This window comes from Lygodium microphyllum, chromosome 10, assembly GCF_053477565.2.
Source record: "Lygodium microphyllum isolate KBCC chromosome 10, Lygodium_microphyllum_v1.1.10, whole genome shotgun sequence".
Classification (NCBI taxonomy): domain Eukaryota; kingdom Viridiplantae; phylum Streptophyta; class Polypodiopsida; order Schizaeales; family Lygodiaceae; genus Lygodium; species Lygodium microphyllum.
In genome coordinates, this window is record NC_141144.1 from 3,468,589 (window position 1) to 3,478,673 (window position 10,085).

General features: G+C 38.8%; 1 pseudogene; it reads left to right on the forward strand.

Annotated features, from left to right (window-relative positions):
* The first annotated feature begins 8,232 nt into the window (after positions 1 to 8,232).
* LOC148029648 (geranylgeranyl transferase type-1 subunit beta pseudogene) lies at positions 8,233 to 9,016 on the forward strand (annotated as a pseudogene).
* The last annotated feature ends 1,069 nt before the right edge of the window (positions 9,017 to 10,085 follow it).

The following is a 10,085-nucleotide window of genomic DNA, read 5'->3' on the forward strand; positions in this document are numbered from 1 at the left end:
GTAAATATCCATGTAAAACTATAATATATAATTAAGGATTGCAAACCATGGCTTTTGCCATGGGGGAGGTTGGGCCCAATCGTACGTTTTTCTCTTGTCTTTCTCAATATATTGATGCATACGTAATGAGCGCCAAAAGGTCCCCAAGAACAAAGAACTCTATATAAACTCATAAAAGCAAGAAGATAGTTTGCACGACATGAGGCAAAAAAACCAATTGGGTACAATCTCGCCCCATGCCTTGTATGAGCACTTCACAAGGCATGTATTTATAAATTTATTAATCTCCAAGCTAAAAAATAGCCCAATTTACAATTAGCATGCTTTGGGTTTTGTATTTGCTTTTGTCCAAATAAAGAATAAAGCGGTTGGACATCCTAAAAGTCGGGTTGTGTCCGAATACAATGTCTAATAATAAAATATTTAAATTGAGAGCCTATGCACATACAAAATAATAAATGTCTATCAAGCGCTTTAATAAATAAGTGCACCTAAATAAATATTGTTGAGAATCAGCAATCACACTCAATAAACAGCCTCTTTGTATGGAGCTTCAGGGCTAAGGACATGCATGCTAACCTATCCCATATGCACAGTGGTGCCTACTGCAGTTTCCTACTTTCCTATAAAGCATTGTACTTGCTTCCTTTTCTTAATGCAATGATTGTACTCTTTTCTTTTCAGTGAAGTGTTAATGTCATTGTCCACATACACAAGATTGTGTTTATGAGTCCAAGTCTCAATCTTGGAACCTAATTCACTTGTGTAACAAACAATGTCTTTGACTTCTCCATCATGAGTCCACACTTCTCATTCCATCCACCATAACTCACTGCCATGCTCTAGATCCCGTATCTCTCACATGGTATCAGAGCGCAGCTGAGCATGGCTTAGCATGTTTCAGGTCCTCTCTCTACTCTCTCAGTCTCTCATAATCTCTATCTAGCTCAGCTCAAGTGTTTGACTTCATCTCCAACTCCATTTTCACTCTCTACCCCTTGGCAGCCATAGCCAACCTGCAACCTAACTCTGTTGGAGGAGCTGGATCTCCACTTACAGGGCATATCTTCACTTGCTTTCTTCTGGAGAAATGTTCCTTGACTCAAGGCGCTGCATCCTGTCACTTCAAACACCAACATTGGTGACCTACAGATCTAGCATTGCGTGATTCGTCAGTCGCAGTCCAGAAACAACGCCTTTTGTTCGTACAGCCCAATGTCCATCTGCGCAGTGCGATCTGTCCTGGGTCTTTAGGGCTTTTGAAGCCTATCAGTTAGGCTATCTTCAGCTTGAATCTTGAGGCTTATGGTTCAGGCTATGAGCTGGAATCCTCAAAAAACCAGTCGTGCAGAAACCCTAAAAAAGACCACCATAGCTTTTTGAGCTCAAGCTCCTCTCTCACTTCACCTTCTCTCTCCTGCCACTTAAATCCAGGAGGGGAGATCTCACTAAGCTACTAAATTTCTCAACAAGACAAGCATCAAATCAAGGAGGGGAGATCTGTGAAGCATTTTTGAAGAACCATTGAAGATTTGAAGACTCAAGGAAGAAGATACAATCCAGTGACACTCATCTAGTGCTCTTAGCACTTGTGTCTTGTGACACAACCAACTTTGCTGCAAACTGAGAATTTTGGAAACTGATTTGCTACTGATCTTGCAACCTCAACATGGGAAAAGACTCTCCAAATGCTCGATTCAAAGGAGTCGGGTTCCACACTTGGCAAACCCGCATCAAGCTCATCCTGATGAAGAAGGGTCTTTGGGCCATCACAAATGGCAAAGAGAAGAAACCTCGAGATACAGACCTTGCAGTTACTTGGCAGAAGAATGATGACAAGGCACAAGCCATCATCAAACTGGAATTGGATGACAGCTACATTCATCATGTGGATGCCTGTGACACGTCCCATGACACTTGGGATAAATTGGATACCCTATTTGGTGCACAGTCAAAGTCGTCTAAATATGGTCTATTAATTGAATTTTTCCGACTTGATATGAAGCCTCATACATCCCTGGCATCCCATCTGAACTACATGGAAAGCCTGCTTACTCAACTTGCAGGAATAAAGCTAAAAATGGATGAAGATGTTTGTATTGGTCTTGCTAAAAAGTTTGCCTCCTGCCTATGATAATGTATCAACCACTCTAACCAATATGCCTGATCCTCAACTTGTTGATATTAAAGCCTCTCTGTTAGAAGAAGAAAAGAAACTTAAAAGCAAAGAAGAGCCCAGCACTTCAAAGGATGAACAAATGTTATATGTAAACAACAGATACAAAGGTAAAAAGGAACCGCTCTTCTGTGACTTCTGCAAAAGGACTGGACATACTAAGTTCTGTCATGCTAGGAAGAGGTCCCAAAAGGCCTATCTTGCAGCTGTGAAAGAAGAAGAAGACCATGGACCAAAAGATGAAGATGAAGACCACCAGGATCGAAAGGACAAGACTCATCAGTCCTTCTACTCTCATTACTCTGATAGACTGTTTTAAAAGCCTTGTACTTCCTTGCCCTAATGCTTCCTGCCATAAGCTTTGTAAACTCCTCATGTAACTTGGCATTACAGTCCCTGTACACTTTGTGAGGCCCCTGTTACAGCCTCTGGATGTCCATCATGTTTTGGTACCCACACTTAGCCTTTTCTGTGACAGCCTCTGGTGTCTACCATGTTTGTGGTGTGCCCACACTTTGCAGGTGGTTCTCATTACAACCTCTACACACTTTGTGCCTTTCTAGTTGTGATTGAGGAGGGGTGTTGAGAATCAGCAATCACACTTAGTAAACAGCCTCTTTGTATGGAGCTTCAGGGCTAAGGACATGCAGGCTAACCTATCCCATATGCACAGTGGTGCCTACTGCAGTTTCCTACTTTCCTATAAAGCATTGTACTTGCTTCCTTTTCTTAATGCAATGATTGTACTGTTTTCTTTTCAGTGAAGTGTGAATGTCATTGTCCACATACACAAGATTGTGTTTATGAGTCCAAGTCTCAATCTTGGAACCTAATTCACTTGTGTAACAAACAGTGTCTTTGTCTTCTCCATCATGAGTCCACACTCCTCATTCCATCCACCATAACTCACTGCCATGCTCTAGATCCCGTATCTCTCACAAATATTAGTGCCACGTCTTTAATAATAAAGCACACGCCCATAAAGAATGATAATTTCTTCTAGATAATCTGAATACACGCAATCACTCAGTGCTTCTTAACACCACCGCTGCTTACTTTATACATCAACTGAAGCATTCACAATTGTTAGAAAATAATAAAATTAAATCGACAAAAGTGAATACCTAGTAGTCTTCAGCTACAAAATAAATAAATAGGTTGAAACTTTGTCATAATCTTAATTTAATACGAAAGCACTCTAAACTCATAAACTTCCATTAATATAAATATATATTTTGCGGAATCACCCCGTTGTTTAATCACCCACGTGTACATTAAATTAATATGACGTTCAAAAATGACAGGCGTCCTTGTCAACTTCTCGCAGAAGGAATCCACCTTGTGTACGAGCCTTGGCAAATAAATATAGTTTTACAGAACCATCGCAAAACCTCACGGAATCCATCGTGGAAAATAAATATAGTTTTACGAAATTCATTGCAAAACCTCACGGAATCCACCATGGTCTTACGGAATCCACCGTGGAATATACCTCCTGGCATCATACCCCTGGGGTGGGATAGCAATTGTCCTTAGCTGCTCAATGCGGAGCTAGCAGTGTAGGGTAAGCATTAAGGACGTGGGCGATTATCCGTTGTACATCCTCAATTGAATGAGGTTTTTTTTTGTTGAATTTTACAAAGTATTTAGTATAGGATAATGAATCAATCGGAGTCTAATTATTAGCAAACAATTGATTCTGATAAGATTAAAAACTAGTGTTAGTGCCATAGGTATCTTTCATGGAAATAAGAGAGCCAAAAGATAAGGCAGAATTATTATGAATGCTAGGTCTCATACTCAAAGCATCAACAATAATAAATAAAATTGTTATTCTAGTTTAGTAGTAAGTAAAAATTAAACTAAGAATTCTAGAAAAAAAAAGTAAAAGACTTATGTATCTTACCTTGATTGGAGATCTCTATCTTTACTAGAAAGCGTGAATTCGCAACATAATTAAGAAGTTGAAGAAATTTCCAAAGTATTTTCAAGAAAAAATTGTTAGTCTCAATGTTTATCAAATCAAAAGATAACAACATTGAAGGCATACTATAATCGTTAAAAAGTTAGAGTGAGAATCATATTGAAGGCCTACTTTGAATAAAAACAACCTATATCTTGCTGTGAATCGAGTTAGTCTATAACTAGAGAGTTGGAGCTTATAAGGAATTTTACAAAACATTTAGTTATGACTAAGACTAAAATTTAAAAAGAAACATATTAAAGATAAGGCTAAAGTTGGATAAAATACTAGTCTCTTGGTTAAAAAAATTAGTAATATTCAAGTTCTATAGCATATTTAGATATGATTATCTTTTAATATATGCATATTTAGACAAAACCATGTCTAATATAAGTTTTAGATCTTTGTACAAGCTAAAACTTTTTTCTTTTGGAAGTATACTCAAATTCCAAATGGATTAAAAGCTATCCTACTAGGAAATTAGATGTCTATATAGTTGAAATTTACAAATTTCACTAAGTTTGGGTTAACTATGAGACCTACTTTCAGGATAAATAACTTTCTTTGTAGATAGAATCAGGTCATAATGATAACTAGAGAGTTGTAGACAACAAAAAGGTCTACAATTCATGTTCGTATGATGGATTACCAAATCTGAAGGTAAGGTCATAAAAAATAGGGCTCAAAGTTGGCTACTACACAATTTTCTGCATATTGCTGTGAAATTTGCATTCATGGTCACTTTAGGACTCAAATAACTCGCTAAATATTCAAAAATTTTAAAATATATGTCTAATAACAATTATAGATCGTTTTGTGGGATAAAACTTTTGTTTTTACATCATCCTCAAAATATGAACCAGTAAAAAGTTACATTACCTGAAATATAGTTATTCGAGAGGATTTTTATGGTGAAGCATATGCAATAAAACAAAGCTATGATTTACTATGAAATAAACTTCAAAAGCTTTTTGGCTATAACATCCTGTTTGCATAGCAAGTCCATGCTATAATCCAAATTTAGAGAAGAATAAATTTGATAAATTCGAGTCAATCAATTGTGGATATAAGGCTGTCTAAAACATGAGAAATACAGCTACAATATTCATATGTTGTGATTTGTCTTGTAGATTGCGATTGTTCCACGGTGTTCACCTTTATCCATTGATATCATACAATTGAAAATTGGAGTATAGCCACTCTCTGATACTAATGGTGTGCAAATCGACTGATGGATGCGTACGTAGTGAGCGCCGGAAGGTCCCCAAGAACAAAGAACTCTACATAAACTCATAAAAGCAAGAAGAGAGTTTGCACAACATAAGGCAAAAAGACCAACTGGGTAGAATCTCGCCCCATGCCTTATGTGAGCGCTCCACAAGAAGGCATGTATTTATAAATTTATTAATCTCCAAGCTAAAAAATAGCCCAATTTACAATTAGCATGCTTTGGCTTTTGTGTTTGCTTTTGTCCAAATAAAGAATAAAGCGGTTGGGCACCCCAAAACTTGGACTGTGTCCAAATACAATGTCCAATAATGAAATATTTAAATCGAGAGCCTATGCACATACAAAATAATAAATATCTATCAAGCGCTTTAATAAATAAGCACGCCTAAATAAATATTAATGCCACGTCTTTAATGATAAAGCGTGTGCCCATAAAAAATGATAATTTCTTCTAGATAATCTGAATACACTCAATCACCCAATGCTTCCTAACACCACCGTTGCCTACTCTACACATAAAAAAACTGAAGCATTCACAATTGTCAGAAAATAATAAAATTAAATTGACAAAAGTGAATACCTAACAGTCTTCAACTACAAAATAAATAAATAGGTTGGAACTCTATCGTAACCTTAATTTAATACAAGTGCACTCTAAATTCATAAACGTCCATTAATTGAAATATGTATTTTGCGGAATCACCCATTGTGGAATCACCCATATGCACATTAAATTAATATGACACCCGAAAAGGACATGCATCCCTGTCAACTTCTTGCACAAGGAATCCACCTTGTGTACGAGCCCCGACAAATAAATATTGTTTTGGGGAATCCACCGCAAAACCTTGTAAGAGAGGGGGATTTAATAATGGGGAAATACTGGCTACATTGGCTGGTATATAAGGTGTTAGGGACTTGATTTTTGGACAATCAAATTATAATACAAGTCTCCTTTCATCTTCACCTCTCTCTCCAAGCTTTCATGGCTCCTTCCTCCCTCTTTCTGTCTTTCTCTCTCCTTTTCTAGTATTTCTCTCTCATCACTCTCTTTCTCTCTCTTCTGTACTCTCTCTCTCTCTCTCTCTCTCTCTCTCTCTCTCTCTCTCTCTTTCCATCCTCTTCTTGAAAAGTGGTATCAGAGCTTCTCAAGTTCTTGATCCAGTTAGTCATATTTCATTTAGTTCCTCCTTTTCAGTCTCACAAATCTAAGAATTTCAGGTACACGGGTACAGACATGGCAGGCAACATTGGAGTGACTAGTGGACATTTCCAAGAAGAAGACAAGCAGCATTGAAGACTTTTCAGAAGTTGGAGACATTTCCAAGAAGAGGACATGCAACATTGAAGACTGAAGAGGAGATAAACCATGGATCTTTGTATTCAAGGTGGAGAATACTAGGCTCACAGGTATGAGAAGTAAACCTTGGTCTGAAAGGTCCGCATCCATGGAATCTGGTAAGGTAGAAGTGACCTTCAGTTGAAATACTTTCCCTTCACGATCATTGAAGGTCCAGATGGTGTCCCCCTCATCCATGTACGATACTTTGGTGAAACCAGAAGCCCCACACAAATTCTTGGCATGATCTTGGCCAATCTCAAGAGTATTGCTAAGAAGAACTTTCAGACTAATGTGGTTGATTGTGTGATCGGAATACCGGTATTCTTCACTGAGATTTAGAGGAGGGCCATCTTGGATGTCGCACCTATTGCAGGCCTCTGCACAGGAATCCCTTGGCCACTTGCAGATAGCTTTTAGCAATCAAACATTTTAATGGAGTTATCAGTTGAGCCTGTTAGTAGAAGATTGTCATCAAGTGAACTCCAATCGACACAATGAAGGTCTGCTTCATGTGCTTTCTGGACCTTTATAGATGGATCATTTCCAGAATGAGCATCCCACAATATCAGATGCTGCGGGTGTTGGTGATCACCCTGCAGCCACATTTTCAGACTTGTCTTTAAAGAAGAAGGCCTCATGCAAACCCTTGTCCAACAGTCACACATTGCAGGAAGGCTAGAGTGACTTTTCAGAGGGCAATGGAGCCTTAAAAGACAATCCTGTCCCTGCCAAGCCAAGCAAGTCCACAAAAATTTGTCTGTTGGCTCATGTGAAAGATGGAAGCTTCCCTGAACCAAACTCCCAAGATGATGCCGATGATTAACAGGGGTGCTTTATGCCAGCAGATCTTCATTCTTCTCATTACATTAAAAAATGACAGTTAAATAGATGTACAAGTGTTAGAATCTCAGAGTTTAAGTGGTAGGAGAAAGCTTGTAGAGGTCATGAAGAAGAGAGGCAAAAATACTAATCGGAGGAGTGGAATGCCGAGGGTTAGAGGTTCAGTTGAGAAGCTAATAGTAGCTGCTGGCTCACATCACACTGAAAGGGTTACATGCACAAATTCTGCTCTAGATCCTCAGTCTAATGAGGCCTAGGATATTGACATGCCTGAAGGCTACAGAGAATGTGACTTTGAACTGTCTAATACCTAAGAGATCAGCCATTCATTAGAGGCGGTGCTGGCAAAGCCTTCATGCCATTGACTTCATAGTGTGCCTCATCATCTAATGTTTCATGAGGTCTGGGCTTTGGACTCTTAGGTCTTCTACCACCTCGTGAGGCTTCCGAACGATTCCTCAGGAAATCTTCCATTGTTCCCAATAACTCTTCAGATATTCTGTCAACAATCGGGTATTCAGTTGATCTACACACACCTAAGGTCTTGCAAAAGCTGTAAAAGGCAATAAGCTCCTTTATTTGCTTGGCAGCCTCTAAATTCTTTCAGCCCTCAGCCCCAATGTACTTGGACTGAGGCTGGTTTCTCTCCTGACAGATGTGACAATAGTACACCATGCAGATATGTGGAAAAACCAGAAAACCATCATTGAGATCTTGGAAAGACTGGATACTGAGGTTGTGGCACTAGCCCAAACCCATGGTAACTAGGCAATGCAGGCAAGAATAGCTACCAGCCTGGTTGTGCAACTGGCTCAGGTTTAGAGATCTCAAGCTTGGCTCTATTACACTGGAGACAATAGGTTGCTCAGGCACAATCTGTAGCAAGCTGATGGAAGCTTTACAACGGTCAATACAGGAGCAGAGACATATTTGTGTTTTGTTTATTGTGATGTTGTTGTTTTGGCAATGCTCAATGATTGTTCTGGATTGGATTTTGAAAAGGCATTGAAATATATCTTAGAATGCCAGTCATATGGATGGGTTTAGCTTGTCACCTGGCTTGGAGTCTCATGTATGAGTGGTGCTACATATTGTGCAGTGCTACTTTAAAGTTGATGGGCTATATGGTAGCTGATCCAGTGTGTCTGGAATGTTGGCATCAACTGTTTTGGATGTGAATGGCCTTATAAAATGAAACAATCATAGCATGAGGTTTCCAAGGAACGATAAACAAGTCATACGATACTTGCTATGCATTTTGGGTTGGGGAAGTCCTCAATCTTCTTGGAGTTGGGCATCTCTGGGACACCAATGCATTGTGTGCCTTTTTATTAAGCTGTCAAAGTGAGTTTGGTGGTTTAGCAATTATCCAAGGGAAGTACCACATTTGTTGCATACTTATTATGGCCTTTGTGGGTTCAGCTTGCTTGGAGAACCAGGCTTGAAAAGTTTATGTTGGAGCTAGGTATCTAAATTGCAGCACCCCCCTCCGGAGATAGCTGTACTTCTATATCTATTTGGGTTGCATCAGAGACAAGGATCTCAGGCTGCTCAAACACTATTGCATGCATTTTAGATCTCTGATTAAAAAAAAAAACATTTTTAGAGAAAGGACATGCTAATGGCTTCAATGATTCCAAGGAAGGTGAATTGTTGACTAATTGTGCTACCCCAGAGCTTTGACCATGTTGCAACAATTTTTGAGCCAGATCTTTGATTGCTAAAGACTAATCTTGGTACTTGACAGAGATGAACCAGCTGCTACTAGAGGCATCAATGCTGATCTTAGTAGTTGACATAGCTCATTGACGCAATTCACCTTGTGGAAGACAAGAACAGAAATAGAGAAGTTATGCAGCTTTGCTGATGCTCATCAAACAAGAAGATTCTGAAAGCAAATTGATTACAATGGCAACTGAGATCAATAGCTCTAGCTCTAGTGAACATGGTTGGCTTCAAACATGGGCTAATATTGACAAACTTGGAGCTTTAATTGATCGGTATATTGCTCTTATGAAGGTAGACAGAGAAAAAGGACCAAGACTTGAATCAAATGCTTATGCTTATGGCCAAAATGTATATGCTAATGGTAAACACTATGATTTGTATGCATCTTATGAATATGAATGGCAACAACATGCAAATGAACATGATCAGTATGCAAGTACATCTGGACAACATGTTAATGCTTATAGATGTGATGTACCATGTCATAATGCAGAGTATCACTCCATTGAACTTTAGTAGCAGAATGGGTACTATGGGCAACATGCTTATGCTTATGAGCATCCACCTTTTCAGCAACACAGTCATGATTATACATGTGAACCTTTCTTAATTGAGCAGCTCGGTTCTTATGGATGTGACAATAATGGTCATGCTTATTAGTATTCTTCTAGCTTTGATCACAAACAGGAAGTTCATAACTACCATGGTATCCTATATCCCAATCAATTCATACCTCATGATTACCCAAATGTAATGGTGAGTTCTTTTCAAAGTGTTGATGATGAAGAAGAGAGTAATGAGCAAGC